General features: G+C 36.4%; 1 protein-coding gene across 19 annotated transcripts in view; it reads left to right on the top strand.

Annotated features, from left to right (window-relative positions):
- BNC2 (basonuclin zinc finger protein 2) overlaps positions 1 to 17198 on the top strand; it is a 439476-nt gene that overhangs the window by 227621 nt on the left and 194657 nt on the right. Inside the window, exon 1 of one of the 19 annotated variants that reach the window (XM_040481325.1) lies at positions 14990 to 15094. The exons of the other annotated variants lie outside the window; for them this stretch is intronic. The gene's annotated coding sequence lies outside the window, so the exon portion shown is untranslated. Of the gene's footprint in view, positions 1 to 14989; positions 15095 to 17198 lie in introns of those variants that run through there. 19 annotated transcript variants of the gene reach the window in all.

Genomic DNA, 17198 nt, shown 5'->3' with positions numbered 1-17198 from the left:
TTTCTTTTCTTTTCTTTTCTTTTCTTTTCTTTTCTTTTCTTTTCTTTGTATTGGATTTTTTTTCTGCAGCGTTATGATTTTTATGACCAATATGCCATAATGATTTCAAACTTTAATTTAGTGTTTGAGTGTGTTGGCTCACTTATCCTAAACATCTCCATATTCTAATGTTCTGGAGTGGTCCAAGGAACATTCCTAAGATTATTTTGCCATTTTCTTTGTGCAGAATTTGAGTATCCTTATATCTTAAGTTTAAATTGCTCCCAGTCTTCCAATATTAGAAAACAAACAAACAAAAACTCTTCATAATGTATCTCCTGTTCTTACTTGCTGGGAGTCTTTATTCCTTTTTATTACCTTCTTCTTGTACCTTTTACCCATGTCATATGGAGTGTATAAAGTTTTGTTAGGGATAGTTTTAAATAAGTATTTTTTTAATTTTTCCTCTGTGTTGACAAAATCCACCTTAAAATGTAGATAATTGGGGCACCAATTGGGTGGTTCAGTCGGTCAAGCAGCCGACTTCAGCTCCGGTCATGATATCATGGTTCATGAGTTCAAGCCCCACATCAGGCTCTGCGGATAGTGCAGAGCCTGGAACCTGCTCAGGTTCTGTGTTTCTGTCTCTCTTTGCCCCTCCCTTGCTCACGCTTTGTCTCTCTCTCTCTCTCTCTCTCTCTCTCGCTTGCTCTCAAAAATTAAAAAAAAAAACATTAAAAAATTAAAATACAATAAAATAAAAACTAGATAATGGCACTATGGCACCATATCTAAGAAAATTCGATGACTTACCTCTTCATTTTTTTATTATAAGATTTTGTCCAAAAATATATTTAGCTTATTGGAGTCTCTAATAAGATTTGGCTAAGAAATCCATACAGTAGAATTGTCCTTCCCATTTTGAAATATAACTTTAAATTATATCATGTGAGTACACACAAAAATCGGCAGTAGTAATTCAGACTGATCTAATTACTATTTTTTTTTTACTTCTCAGTAAAATTGTATATTCTCATAACATCTAACATAAAGACTGTGCTTACTAAAATAAAAAAATATTTGCTATTATCAAAATGCTCAAAGTTATTATAAGACAGTAAATGAAACTAGTTAGAGCTTGTGGCACATTGACTGATAAATTTTACATGACAGAGACCAAGGGAAATAAAGACATAAAATTATAAAGTAAAGAAAATTAATTAGTAACTTCCACAAGTAAGGATGTTTACGCAAGAGCATTGTTACCTACCCATGTTCAGAATAATTTTTGGATCAAGATCGTTTATGGTGGTACCTTACAAGGCACTCAGTTATCTTGTAACTCATACAACACGGGATAACATTAAGCCCTTTTTAACCATAGTGACGATATTCAAGAGCCTTGATTTTTTTTACAAATAACTTCAAATATAGTGTTTGTTATTAAACATTGATTAGTATCAAAATATGGGGTGTGCTATATGTAATTTATACCGAACAGGGGGTATGCTATATGTAATTTATACCAACCACATTAGTAATAGATTCTATCAAGTGTCATTCCACTCCACCTTCTGTAATTGAATATGAAAGGAAATTGCTGGTGTTACTGGATTGGATTAAAAGAAGACGACCTTTATTAGGTGTTTTTTTCTCCTTACTGTAGGGCACACCACTCCTGGAGGCAGATTCTTGTGCTCTGACTTCAGTGTTTAAGAATGAGATATTTGAAGGTCTATTCATAAGATAATTTTGGTAACTCGAGTGGCAATAGTTCTCTGAGATTAGATTTTTAGATATACTACCCTTAACACACAGATTGTATTTAGTGTATTTATCACTAGACAGATATTTAGATTTCATGTGACTAACTGTAACAGCTGTATTTGTAGAAATTGGGAAAATAATAACAGCTAATGATACCCTTAAAGTGTTTTAAGTAGGGGGGAAGGCAAAACGAGGTCAGAAATTAACAGCAGAGAAATGGATATATTGGGGAAAACTCTACATTGACATTTGCAAAAGAAGAAGGTGCTGTTTCTGTAGTGTACTTAAGCCCATTGAGTGAGCCTGGTAGATAAATCAGAATTGGAGGATATAACTTATATAAATAGTTCTGTCAAAAGGTAAGGTGAGTAGAGCCCTGTTGTGAAACAAACTGTTTAGGGGAGAAATACTAATTAGAAATCACCTCTGTTAGCTGGTGAGCATAGAGAGAAAATTTGGGGTAGCACATTTAAGTGTAGATTGTAATACTTTATCCCCTGCTAAATAGCCTATAGAGCAGGCCCAAGGTTGGCATGTGATGAAAAGCAGTTTTAATATATTTGTTTCCCACTGAAATTCCAACTTTGGCTTGACTTTGGGGTACATTTTTGGTAATTCAGAATAGATTAAATGAAGAATCATCTTTGAAAGTTGCATTTTAGGTATTTCCTTTGTTGTATGGTTCTTCTTACCAGCATCATGCAAATATCCTTTAATTTGCAAATTGCTGTTTATGTGGATCTGTATTGGCATCGTTGTTACGACGTTGTGATATACCATATTTCAGAACACTTTAATAATTATCAGGCAGATAAAAACAATGAAGATGGAAAATATCCTAGAAAATAGCGACATCATGTAAAGTTTTTGAATGGTTTTAGCTGGGAACAAACCACGGATATATTTAAGTAAAAATAATTGTAAAGTAGAGCCATAGTGCTAAAACAAACAAACAAACAAACACACACAAAAAAACAAGGTTATATGAGGTAGTTGGTGGCAGTGGACTGTCCAGGGTTAGAAATATTTACAAAGAAAAAGAGGCTTTTTTTGAATAGAAAAAAAGTGAGATTTTAGTTATTGTAGCACTAGGTTTAAGAGTAGCCATAATGAAGCGAGCAAGAATAATAGGGCTTTTATTTGTTATCTTTCTAGTTAAGGCTCAGTAATAATTTCATATATATATATATATACATATATATATATATATACTCATGTACATATATATATATATATACACACATACATACATACTTTTGTTCAGCCGTGTGCTGGAACAGAAGCAGAACCCTAGTTTCCTACTTTTGTTCTTTGGTATGGGGCCATTGTGTTTCAGTAAATAGAGACTTTTGCCTTCTCTTTTTAGACATCTAAACAATGGCAATAATCTATAACTAACTGCTATTCGTTATGTTGCAGAGGCAAATTGTGCAGAAAATTATGGATAATTTTAAAAAGATGAAATACAGGTGGCTCATCTAAAACAGACTCCAATTAAAACCACATTGTATTAAATAGAGCCTGCTTTAGATAGACTCCTCTTCATGCTAAATATGAATGAAGCAACAATTTTAGATATAATAGCTAGTATCTGGATTTTAATATGATCAGTTCTCATGCTTCAGGGCCCAAATATTACCAGCTGGTATTAAGAAACCTCTCTCTTATAAAACTCGATTATATTGTTTTCCCCCAGGGTATTGCATTAGGAATTATTGAAAAAGTTGCTTTTATAGGGTATAGACTTGTGCATAAATGTTGGTGCTAAAATTTGACCGGTGTCAAAATTTGCATCACAGTGTTTTTTATCTGTTATGAATTAAATGCATGAAATGGTGACTTTGGATTGTGTCTCAGCCAAAGACATGGCAGCATATCCCCAAAATAATGGGTGAACAGAGGTTTGGTCTAGACTTAAGTGTACACTGTGTTGTGGCTTATATGAATTGGTTGTACCTGTTACCGTATGAAGAGAATAATTTTTCCAAGATTTGATTGGTCTGATATGCTAATATCTGCAATTAGCAATATCTTGACAAATTGTTTCCTTAATTATGATTTCATCACTCTGGCAGAATGTGACTGTTAAAATGATTTGGGAATATTGTGCTTTTTACATATACATATTCTTTTTATCTTTGTCTTTCTTTGCTTTCAGGCTCCAAAAGACATAGAGAGCCATGTCAGGTTTTTTTGTTTATGCTTTTAAAGAAATTATTAGCTAACGAGGGATCCACAGAAGTGAGCTCTTTGAGGATCAAGGAGCAGGACTGTTTATTCCAGAGTTTTCAGTATCGAAAACAGTACCTGGTACATAGGTGTTCAGTCAGTGTGTTTTTTGAAATAAAAAAGGAAGCTGAGGTGCCTGGGTTGCTCAATTGGGAGTCTGACTCTTGATTTTGGCTCAGGTCATGATTTCATGGTTCATGGGATCCAGCCCTGTGTTAGGCTCTGTGCTGACAGGGTGGAGCCTGCTTGGTATTCTCTCTCCCTCTTCTTCTCTCTCTGCCCCTCTCCTTTCTCTCTGACTCTCCCCCCAAAACTCTCTCTCTCTCTCTCTCTGTCTCTCTTTCTCTCTCTCAAAAAAAGTAAACTTAAAAAAAAATTTTTTTAAAGGAGTTAAAAGAAAGGAACGATTTCTTTGTCGTAGTCCCCATGTCTCCACCCACCTCCCACCATCCTGATGAAGCAGGTAGCCCTGACTCTGTGGAGAATGGAGCAATGGAGCTTGAACAGTTTTCACAGTGCAATTAAATAAAGGGGACTTCAGAGGTCTTTAAAAGGATCCTCCCTAAGTAGACCCTGCCTCCTTTTCCAACTCTGGTCTTGTCTCCTTGTGCCCCAGCAACACAGACCAGCTTATAGTTGTCTGCTGATTCTGTGGTATTTCACCGTAGAGCGTTCTCCCATGTTGTCTGCCTTCTTCCCTATTCTTTCTCCTGCCAGAAAGTTGTACTTCTTCCTGAAGTCTTTTCAAAGCCTCAGATGAGTTAGTGCCTTTCCTCTGTTTCCCTGGAACGTTCTCTGTGCATTTCCAGACACCTAGACAGTGTGTCAAATTGTTGATGGCAGAAGCTCATAATAGCCTCTCTTTATATTTGTTCAAACCTGGGCCTGGACACAATGCTAGGCCGTGGTAATTGGTCAATGAATATTTGCCAACTGAGTCCATACTAGCCTTCTCAGAAATCATAGAATGAGAAACGTTGAATGTTTCTTTAAGAATAAATCCTCCCAATTACTGAGTATGATTCTAAGTTCTATGTTACAAGAGTATGGTTGTTAATTTAGCTATTTCTGCCATATTTCAACCTGGATTATCATATTTTATAGATTTGTTCTGTGGTATTGATCCATTATGGTGTCACATACTCCCAAGGCCCCTGGATTGGATTCTGCAGGACAGCTTGCTGTGGTTAAGGAGGAAGGAATGGTGTTTCACTGGTGGGCATGGGCTTTTATTTTATGGAAGTGCTCTGGCAGTAAGAGGTGCTATTTAAAGGTATTATTTTTATTAGAAAGGTGAAGATTTAGATCTATGGTTCATTAATGTTGTAAGAGGCTAGTGTGTAGCTCAAATTGTGAAAGTATACTTTGGGGAAATTGGGGCAGGAGGGACATAAGTAAATATAGTACTTTAGATTTTACAAAGAAAATACACACATAAATGATAAATGTGGTCTTTAAAAAATTATTCAAAGAAACCCAATTTTTTTAGAAAAGCTCCACAGTTTTCACAGTGCATAGTTTTGAAGTGTAACTACTAGTGAAGACCAGAAGTCTAATTACTAGATTTCTTTCTTTTTTTTTTTAATGTTTATTTATTTTGAGAGAGAAAGAGAGCTTGAGCGAGCATGGGGAGGAGCGGAGAGAAAGAGGAGTGGGAGAATCCCAAGCAGGCTCTGCACTGATGCAGGGCTTTATCCCATGAACCGTGAGATCATGACCTGAGCTGAAATCAAAAGTCGGACACTTAACCAACTGAGCCACCCAGGCACCCTCAGTTCTAGATTTCTTAATTATCAAATTTATCACACTGGAGGAAAACCTTGGAACTTATTTTTCTTGTGTGTAATTTATATATGCTAAACAAACAATTTAGAAAATGGAGTTTAACAACAATGTCAATAGTTCTGTTTTATCCTTTTTCTTGCATTCATTTTAAAAATAAAATTAGGGTCACACTATGTATACTGTTTCATAAGCTGCTTTTTGCCTATTAGTATATTGTAATTATCTGTCTCTATCATTAAATTAATTACTATGAGTTTTAATGATTCCTTAGTAATTTTATCATGTTTGACTTAACCATATTAGTTCTTTTTTGATAGATTTCATTATGTAATATCATAATCGAGTTTTGGATGGTTTGCTTCATAGACTAGCATGCTTTAGTAGATTTAATATGAACTAAGAGTGCTACAAACTGGTTATTAAAAAAAAGTATGTCTTATTTATTTATCAGCGTACTATTTTTCAAATTTGTATTTTAGTGAATATTTGAAAAGTCTCGTTCTTCCTGCTTGAATGTATGTCTGTCATTTGCTCTTTCCCCATACTATTGGTACTCTCATCCCTGCGCTTATATTTGGCTTAATCCAACCATATGGATAGATATGACTTCTGGACTCAACCTGAACACTTAACTTTGACCAACTCGGCCCTGAACTCCCCTCAACACAGACACAGCAAAATTCACTCAGAAAGCATGTAAACCCTTTTAAGGGCCAAGGATTTCTCTGTTAATGTAATGAATTGTCTGACCATTGTTTAAGTATTTCATTGATGATAGCTTCACTAAAAAAACAAATATTATTCATAGAACTGAGGTATAAACAGAAAGAAAATATATGTTAATATAACTTTTGTATTGAGTTCTTACTGGAGGAGGCATCTTTACAATTAAGCTCAGAAAAATGTGTTTGGCTAAATTAATTGATAAAATCAAACATCAAAAGCAAACGTTCCCTGTTAGTACTTACATGTGATTTCCCAGTATTTACAACACTTGGCAAAAAAAAGAAAAAAGATAATTTCACCTCTTTTTTTTTCCTCATTGAGACTTTGGAAAAGCCAAGAATGTCAACTCTGGGTTTTTTTTTTTCTTTTTTTCCCCCCTCAGAGCAAGCCTGAAATGGTCCTTGTGCGCTACATAAAAGCTACTGATCACTTGATAATGTTGGTAAAATTTTATTAGCTATTGCCCTCGCACACTATAAAGGTTAAAAAATCTTACCATTTCCACTTACATCTTACATTGCTAGACTAATGCTGCTGGATTTTCTTTCTCTTTAGCAGTAATGTTTATCCATTTGAATGTTGTTTCACAGAAAGGAAAAGTTCATTTGTGTAAAAATATCTGGGGTTTGCCAGGGAATTTTTTCAGAATGCTCTGTGGTTACAAATGAAGCTTATTGTTGTATAAATGGCAGGTTTGAATTTTTGTAGTAGCTCGTGGCATAAGTTGATAATCTGTGAATTGCTCTGCGTGTGTGTTTGTATGTGTTCGTGTGCGTCCATCAGCCTGTCTGTAAGTAGCTGGATCTTGTGGTCCTCCTCCCGCTTCCCACCTCCCTTATTTACATACATGGATACGCACAATCTTTAGTCTAAAGGCAAGTCCCCAGAAATACACATTGGAGGATGGATGTGGGAAAGAAGTATATTTTTTTAATTGTCTCTTGCGGCATTCCACTTGACAAAGTAACAATACTTTCTAAAAACTTAAGTTTTTTGAATTTGTGGATTTTTGTCTCACCTCTGAAATTTCTGAAACTTTCTCTAAACAAGATGGCTGGCACGTTCTAGGGACAGAGCAGAGACACAGAACAGAGACAAAGCCGCTCTGAGAAGGCAGACACACTTATATTGCTTGTGGTTTTTCAATACAGCTGCTTTCAGATGGGCCGGCTTGTTCTACGCTGGTTCTACTGCCAGAGCAAGACTGTCACACAGCTGGTAGTACTTACTGTACTTGCGGGAAAGTATGTGATTCATTAGTTGGAACCGTATGTTTTTCACCAGTTCTGGTCATGTTTTTGTTAGGATGTGGTAAAAACATAAGCAGGGGGTGAAGGGACAATGGAAACATGTGACTTGTTAAGGATTGGCCCCAACCCATTATTAGCTAAATTGTACACCATAAAATGTCCTCTGTACCTCATAAGACAAATGACTTAATTTTTTATTCCTCAGTTGAGGTCATTTAGTCGTAAGTAGTAAAAATTATCAACACTGAGCTCTTTTTCTCTTTTTCTTTTCTGTAACGTATTATGATCCGTTTAAACCCCAAATTATAATATGAAGAGAAGTCATGCAAGTAAAAGACATTAATTTGCTGAAAAATGCCGATGACGGGTGAAGAACTTTAACTGGAGTGAACTCTTGCTACTGATAAAATACGAGTATGGTATTACAGCTAATAGGAAACACTTCTAATACTACAGGGTGTGAGAAGAACAATAAATGTGAGTTCCTTTGTCCACACACAATCAAGCAGACTGAAGTTGTATGGCTGGATGAATAAGGGACCCGTCTTTCTTGTAATTTTAGTGTTATTAATGGGCTTGCATCATAGTATCTGAAATGGTCAGTCTTGGTATTGTGCAGAACTGTTGGTGTGAGCTGCATTGAATATTGGCCTCTGATCAGGTAGATTTTTAAGCTTGTGAATATTTTACAACTGCGCAGTCCTAAACCGTCATCTGAAAGATGAATGTGTCTCTGCTCTGTTGTGTTCTCTGTACATAGGTTTTTGCTTTAACATTTGCTTTTCTCTACTTCATTTAAACGCTAGTGATGCTTTTTCTTTGTCCCCACCCCTATAAACCTACTGTTGAGATATGTGACATTTTTGAAGTCTCTCTAGGTAAAATATTGGCACATTAAACCTCTACCCCCTGACGTCGTTTTTAAGCTCTTTTAAAAGAGTTCTGCACCATTCATGCCCCAGCACATAGACTTTTGTAGTTGCTGGACTCTGCAGAATTGGAACCAGGTCTGTCTCTGACAATTAGCTCAACTGGCTGCAGCATAAATAAAGGAATGCGCTCAGGGGCTGTAGTCTGTGACACGGTTTAACAGAGCGTAAAAAGGTGCATCTGTTCCGTGCCCAGATTCAGTCGCCTCACTGTCACTGGGAAGTTATCGACACGGAGACATGCCCGCGCTGTTTGGTAAACAAGCGGCAGGTATTAAATTAACCAGGCTGTGAGTGTGCAAAAGTGCTGCTTTATTAAAAGCCCTGCTATCTTGGCTCACTGCTGGGTCACAAACAGTCGCTAGAGTATCTATTAAGATGACTCATGACAGCAAATACTCCAGTACTCTGTCCCCACTTCCAGAGTGGACCATTGACCTTTGATAGCCTGAGTGCCAGTGGGGGGGGATGAAGGAGAGAAAGACAGAAGGAAAGGTGTATATAGGCACTTGCCTTTTATGGTTGGTAGGCTAAGCAAGAAGACAGTGAACACTGAGCAACCTCGAGCCAGGTTTTCGCTTAAATTGTGCCATGGAATCCAGTACCAAATTGTAGCCAGGTTTTTGTTTTTGTTTGTTTTTTTCTGACTTTCTGCCTCACCCTCCTTGTGGCTGCTACTTGATTTGAAATCTGAAATAATGAGATAAGTGTGTGATCAAAGTTGTTCTCTGTCTACCTATGTCGAGTAGACAACATACATCTTGTCATACACTTCCAGGTAATATTTACTTTTGTTAACTTCTTTAAGCATTTTTATACTTTTGCCTTCAATATTTCGAACATTTTAAGGACCTTTTGCTTTCACTTAGCAATGCAGTGATTTTTTAAAGTTTGTTTTTCTTCCAGCTTCACGAATGCTTTACAGAGGGTTATGTGTAGTTGCGTACATTGATATGTTGATATGTTCTTCATTTTCATGGTCTTACAATCTTTTTGGGCAATCTGCTTAGGTCTGTAGGCAAACATAACAAGATAATTTCCAGTATACACATCTGTGCAAAAGAGACGGTTATTTCTGAAATTTTCCTGTTCCCCTCCTGGTTGTGTTTCTTTTTAGAGCCCCCAACTAGCTCCTCATCCATTAGAAGATGATGTAATGCCAGTGGGATCTAGCCCCACACAGCTTGAATTAAAATGATTCCAGTTGGTGATACTTGAATGTGAATGACCAGAAGGTGTGATGCATTCAACACTGTATTTGAAGTGCTCACCTTGGAAATCTCTCCCCTGGCTGTTAAAGCCCTTTGGTCCTCATCCTGGAGATCTTATAGCCACACCTGCATTCCTGCTGTCCAGACCTGTCTTTTATTGCTTGCTCTCTTTCTATAGTGATGTCTGGGTGGAGGAGTGAGATGCAGGAGGAGTGAGAGGGTGGAGAGGAAGCATCCTTTCTTATTGTTTGCTCTGAAGGAGAGGGTTGGACAGGAAAGTATTCTATCTGGAGAGTGGTGATGCCTCAGAATCTCTTTCTTTATCTTTGTAACATCTTTGCTGTATGAAGTTTAATAAGCCAGCTGTGCAGTTTTTAAAAGCCAGTGGATTCCATTTTTCATTTGCTTTCCTCCCCCTTTGCTCTGAGCTTTCACTCCCTATTTCCTTATTTCACCCCCCCCCACCCCTTTTCTTTATCTCAGGGGAGTTCCCTGAGTAGCAAGACTGAAAAAGAGCCGAGGTTTATGTTAGAAGAAATTAAGGTTAATGATCATTGGCTCATTTTCATATTCTGTGGGTGTGGATGGAGGAGTAATCAGTGCAGGTGGCCCTGCCAGTTGGGAGTTTTTCTTTGTCATCAAGAAAATAAGGAGAGTGCAGGGATTGAATTACCACAACTATTTCAGGACTAAACATATTTCATTTCCCGATCGGGTCTGGTTTAAGGACACAAAGCTGACATTAATTTTATCCAAAGAAAGCACAGCAATTTTTTTTCTTGTTTTATAATTTGACTGAATGCATAGGGTGGATGCATGTTCAAATTTAATTCTAGTATAATCTTACAAATAATACTCTGAAAAGCAAAGGGGTTTTGATTCAGTTTGACAGTTTATGTTTCTGTGCCCAATTACCACTTAGTTATTGAATGTTAAAGAGCTGCTTTCTAAAATGAGCACGCGGACTGCACCAATTGGCTTCCCAGCTGCCTGCTATTACATGAGAGGTGCTCCCTTCTAACTTTTTAAAGGATGTACACATTTAAAGGAGTTATGTTTAGCTAGCAAAGGAAGTGGCGGATTTGGTTAGGAAGTAAGTGCTTGCTGGCCTTGAAAAACTATCTTGTGTGTATTCTAATTTCAGCCACACAAAGACCATTCTCCAAGTAATACTTTTTGAATGTAAAGAAAAAACTTAAATACCCAAATAAACTAGGGAAATAACCATGACTTTAAAAATGTATAACTTTTATTTAGTACCATTCCTTAAAGTCTTTATGTGTACTTAATGCTACTAATGTAACTTTCTACGAGTGAGGGATTCTAGTTGAAGATATGGAAAAGGAAGATTTAAAAGTTGACCAGAGACAATAAAAGTCATTGAGAAAGAGTGTCAACACTAGCCATGCATGGTAGGTTTTGCTTTCTTAGCAGAATGCAGCAGGCAGCTCAAGTGACCTGATTTGTTTTTGAAGCACAAGGTTTATTTGGCTGTTACATTGTGAGTATAATATTAATGATACTAATGTAAAATTAACTTTTATGTTGTGTGAGCACTTTTTCTTGCCTCCCCCTTTAAAATTACAGGTATTTCTATATCTATTTTTGTTGCCATTGTGAGCATTTATATAACTCTGTATATAAGATAAGCCACAGAACGATCGGTATCGTCAGGTAGTTATGCTAGTATATGTCAGGCAAATATAAGTAAAGGTGGGTTTTGGTTTGATATCCCTGTGGTATGAACCCACGTGCAACTGAATATTCATTGTATGCCCATTAATATGAATACTTTGTATTATTAATAACACATGAAGAGACCATTCTCAAACATTTAGAGGGCAAGAATATTTTAGTGTTTCTGGAAGCTCCTTGCTGTGAAGAAATAAGATTTTTTTAAATACAGTTTTTAAGAATTTTAAGTAGTATTTTAAAATATTTTTAAAAGAAATTTGGTATATCTTAAGAAATTTTCAGATAGGCCAATAAAACTTTATATTGAATAAGATGATCTTTTGAAATCATAGGATTCTCAAGTTTAACATTTAAGCAAATCATGTTATTTAAAAAACCTTCAACAAAGATGTAGTAAACCATTTTCTAAGATAATGCCTCTCCCTGTTTATTTCTTTGCTTTCTTCTGAATCCTTTTCATCTTGCATGCATGATAGAGCTCAAAACTGGTTTACTTTGATTTTCTCAAAGGCTTTTGGTAAGAGCCTTTCTCAGTATAGCCCACATACATCTGGTATTAGCCAAGAAAAGAGCGACTATGAATTAATTCAGCCTCACTTTAGTATTTATCTGTTAAGCATTAGGAATAATTATAAAAGCAAATAATGTTTTATTTATATATAAGTTTATTTGCAATTGATATTTTATTTGTATATCCTTAAAATCAGCTATGCATGTAGCCTTGTAACATTGACATTTTAAAATGGTCCGCTGAAATGCTTAACAGAGTGTGATTGTTTAAGTCATTCAGTTTTCTCTGCAGACTCCTTAACTTTGGCCACACCATTCTTTTTTTTTTTTTTTTTTTTTTAAGTTTATTCTGAGAGAAAGAAAGCACAAGTCAGGGAGGGGCAGAGGGGGGTGGTGGAGAGAAAGAATCCCAGGCAGGCTCTGCACTGTCAGCACAGATCCCAATGCAGGGCTCAAACCCACGAACCCTGAGATCATGAGCTGAGTCCATGTCAGCCGCTTAACCACTGAGCCACCCAGGTGCCCTGAGGCCACACCGTTCTAACTTTTCACTTGCACCTATCTGCCTGAGCTCTTTACTTCGATCTTTCATTCCTGTCAAAAGTTTCTACATTTCTTGCATTCCTCCCGTTGGAAATATAGAATATAACAGAATTCACTGGTAGCTCCTTTTTGCTAACTATGTATTGGGATTTTAAACCCATCACACCAGGAAATAACTCAGTCTGGTACAATATGCTCTTTCCTCTCTCTCCCAGTTTGTAGCTCCTGACACTTGTATGCTGCACTTTCAATTTCTTATGGCAGACCTGACTGCTCCTTCTGTCTCGTTTACTGGAATATATCCATAAATGAGGGGTGTGTGTAGGTGTGTTTTAAACATACAGTAACATAGTCCAGCAAGGCTTTCAGTGAGCCAGGATATGGGCTTCAGTTTCACCATCATTTTGGTAAAAATACATGTATTAAACAGATCCTGAATTTCTGCCCTACGTTTAATCTCCTCCTGTTTTCCATCTCCTTTCTCCCACTCAGGATACAAACTGAGTCAAACTCTCAACATAACTGTAAAATAAAATGTTTATTCCTATGAAGGAATTTAGAGAATGAAGTTGTTCATCATTCTGTAATAGTAGAGAAATAATAGTGCAGAATTACATATTTAAATTGTTACCTGAAATTGGTATTCTTTAGATTCTTCATCCTTAGTCCTGTTTTAATCACATAACACCAACAGTTAGTATAAGTTGTAGAAACATTAGGCTCCTAAAAATCTCCTTGCTCTGGGCCTGGCCACCCAAGAGCTATGTGAGGAGGTGTTTCGTGAATTATCACAAAGTTAGGAATAACTGATGAGGTTGGTGGAGCTATTGCTTCAAAAAATGCGCCTCCAAGAGGGATCAGCCACACCTTGTAATTTAAGATATACCTCCTATGATTTAGTAGAGAAACCACTAATGCTTTTCTGAGGATTTTGTAGGAGATATCTGTAGCCTTCTTACCAGATGAATTACAATCACATGTACCTGTGATAGTAAGTTTGAATTCACAAAACAAGCAGCTCCGTTCATTGCTTTAGAAATCCATATCCATCCAGGGCACAGATATTTTTTTTTTTATTTTATGCATGATCTTGAGTTATTAGTCACTGATGGGACTCTTGTGATTAATAAGTTTGCCTACATTAAAAAACATTATGCAAATCATTCTGAAAAACTTCAGTTAAAAAGAATCATCAAAGTGAGCTGTAGGTTCTTAAATTAATTAAATAATGAATAAAGCCTGTTTCCTATTGTTTGTTCTTCACTGCTTCTTTAGAGCGGGCCCAAATGAAAATGGACCATGGATTTTAGGAATGAAAATCTGAAAAATAACTAAATAAAATTTTACAGTATTTGGAGCTGTAAAATTTTGAATCTATATCCTTGATTTCCATCCCTCTCATTTGAAGGTAATGAGGCTCAGAAAGTTAAGAAAGAAGATCATTGTCAAATAATCAACAACAGACTGAAGAAGACAAGAGTCCTAGTGGTAGACCAGCACTATCCAACATTTTACACACAATTTTAAATTTTCTAGTAATGATTACCAAAATAAAAAGAAGCAGGTTAGGTTGACTTTAATAGTCTATATTATTTAATCAAATGTATCAAAAATCACCATGTCCGTGTACATTAGATATAAAAATATATAATTAATATGAATATCTCTTAAGACATTTTGCATTTCTGTTTTCATACTGACTATTCAAAATCCAGTGTCTGTTTACACTTACAGCACATCTCAGTTTGGACTAGGCCACATTTCAAGTGCTCATTGTCCACATATGGCCAGTTGCTAACATATTAGACAGCGGAAGTGTAAGACACCAATCCAATTTTCTTTCCAGCACGGGAGTATAATAGCTTAAAAGGGTTGACTTGGATTTTTAAAGTCACTATTTTGCTTAATTTTAGGAGAATTGATGACTTTGATATAGAATCGAAAAAGTAACTGAAACTTGGGGTAATAAGTCTTTGATAGAAGCACATTTACTCAGAAACATCTTTCTGACCAGCAGTTTTGATTCCTTGGTAAATAAATGCATAGTAATACCTCAAGCAAGTAAATATTTTCAAGTTATTTGTTGACTTTCTTCCTTCTTCACTTTACCCCCTGTGAAGCCATGCTGTCTCAGTTTGCTAACCACAGACATGTTACAGGCAGTGTTGTGGGAGAAGATAATGTCTCCCTCTGTTTCTCCCTTTGGAGGTTGAAGGCAATATAGCCTGGCGCTGCCCCGAGCTGAGGCTGTCCGCCATCTGTGTAAGGAATTCACAATCCCAGACAAAAGAAATTGGCAAAGTCTTCCCTCTGTCTGTTCTCCAGATCCTCAAGATAGCCATAAAACACCTGGACAAAATCAGCAGGTGATGGCAAGGGAAAGAGAATGATCAGTCACAGGCGTTGTTGAATCCTTTGAACATTACTTATGGCCTGGACACTGCTGTCACCAGGCACAGTTTGATCTTGGGTAAGTTTTCTGGAAGAGCTTCATTCCCTGGCTCTGTGACAACAACAGAACCAGATAACACTGTGGATAGGGGAGAGAAGAGGAAGCCCAAGGCTTCCCTGCTTCAAGGTATAGCAGTTCCAGGTGGTGTTACCTCCATGTGTGTAAGAACATCCTGAAGAAATAAGTTATATCACCAGATGCATAAAGTGTGCTATTTAGGTCAGTGTTCTTACCATAAACCTGCTAAAGAAGTTAAAATGTTCTCTTATCTACTTACAATAATTGATAAAATGTTTTTAGAATCTAACTATTTGATTGGTGTCATGCATATGCTGTGTTTTTAATCCATTTTCTGCTTTAAAATTCATTTTCTGAACTTATACTGGAAAAAAAAAAGAGAGTTGGCATTATGTTACTCATAGGCTTTTAAATATTTTTTGTTGTGATGGCCACACAAAGCCACACATATATGCAGTTTCACAACAGTTTGTGTCCTTAGGACTTCTCTGACTGTTTTTGTTGGAGCAGGGTAAATGTAACACTAAAACTCTCAAAAACGTCATCTAAATGCATCTGTTCAGCATACTCACTTTGTGTCACGTGGCTTACTTTCAGCATCTTTTGGTTTAATGACATATCCACAAGATTTAATTGACAGTAAGACATGATCTGGGTTATCTGTTTTTTTCTGTGACAGTGTTCCATACCAGCTGAAATGCATATCATGGAATCTGGTAGAGAAAGGACATGTTTGTAATAGACCAGGAATTAGACTATAAAGAAATGCACTTTTGCCGATAGAGGTTTTAAGCAAACTCCTTTAGCTGTTACCTTTTCATCAGTGAGAGTTAGGATTTAATATGATGGTATTTAGCTTTGTTTGCCGCTGCCTTTTTTAAGGGTCCTATTTTAGCTATGATCTTTATTTCCAGTGAGAGGGCTAAACCAGAGCAGAAGCGGTGCTGTTTAATTCAGAATTATCCTCTTTCCCTTTGGCTCTGTCTACAAATGTAACCCTTTTTCATATAAATGGCGTCAAGCTTCATTGAATTTAGCTCTGTCTTGTTAAGTACATTAATGCTGTGTTCTGTCATTCATTACATGAGAATTAGTTGTCTATTACAAAGTGGGGGTTTTTGTTTGGAGCCTGATCATGGGAAGAAGGCCACACGTGGCTTAATTTTTTAAGTGCATTGAATACTGGACTTACTTATTTGTGACTTGTATACCACTGAAAGTGTCATGCAAAATGATGATTCTATCATTGAGAAGCCCACCCTACACTGAGCAAGAAAACCTAAAAGAGAAGAACACTTATCACCTTCCTTTTTAAAAATCCCCTTTCCCCCATGTATTTTGTCACATTTTTTTAGTGATCTATACAGCGTCCTTAGAGTGTGTTACGGAAAGTGTTAATATCTTAGAGCAGCAGTAATAATAATCCTTTTACTCAGAGTAATCATGTGCTAATCCACTGGTAAGTCAAAAGTATTAGATCATTTGAAATTCATTGTGTCAGCTCAGTTGAAATAACTGGTATGGTGCTATAAACATTTAGAGAAAGGGAGTCTTTGAACCCAAATAATAATGTCAAATAGTTTGTTAGTGTTACATGTTCACGTTTAAGGGTTTCATAAGCTCAACCCATGGACAAGAGCATTTCAGTTTACATCAGTGTGTAATGTATTATTTTAACTGAAGGTTTATTTTTATTTTGTTATTTGGGGAAAGTTTCTTTTCCTCTGGCACTTATGGACTGGGTTTTTATGTTATAGTTTTCACCCAGCAATCACAGGGAATTTGGTGTGCCAGGAAGCCTTTTTTTTTTTTTTTTAAGAAAATGATTCTTGTTTTTCTAAAGTATTGTGTTGAATTTGCTCTGTGCTCCTTTATTTTCCTCTCATATTCTTGGGAAGAGCACCAATAGTATACATAGTAATTTTTCTGTGAACATTTTAGCTGAGCAGTTTGGTTTCATTTTTCTCCTCTTGTCCCCCCATGAAAGCCACTCCTTCCTTTCAACTTTTATAATTCACTTGAAGTATTCTCTTCCCCCCCTTCTGAGGCCTCACTTGATCTACCTTTTTAAGATAGTATTTCTTGCTTTAATGATCTTTTTGCC

The sequence above is a fragment of the Herpailurus yagouaroundi genome, unplaced genomic scaffold (genome assembly GCF_014898765.1).
Source record: "Herpailurus yagouaroundi ecotype Mexico unplaced genomic scaffold, PumYag 160, whole genome shotgun sequence".
NCBI lineage: Eukaryota > Metazoa > Chordata > Mammalia > Carnivora > Felidae > Herpailurus > Herpailurus yagouaroundi.
This window is presented reverse-complemented; position numbering and strand designations above follow the sequence as displayed.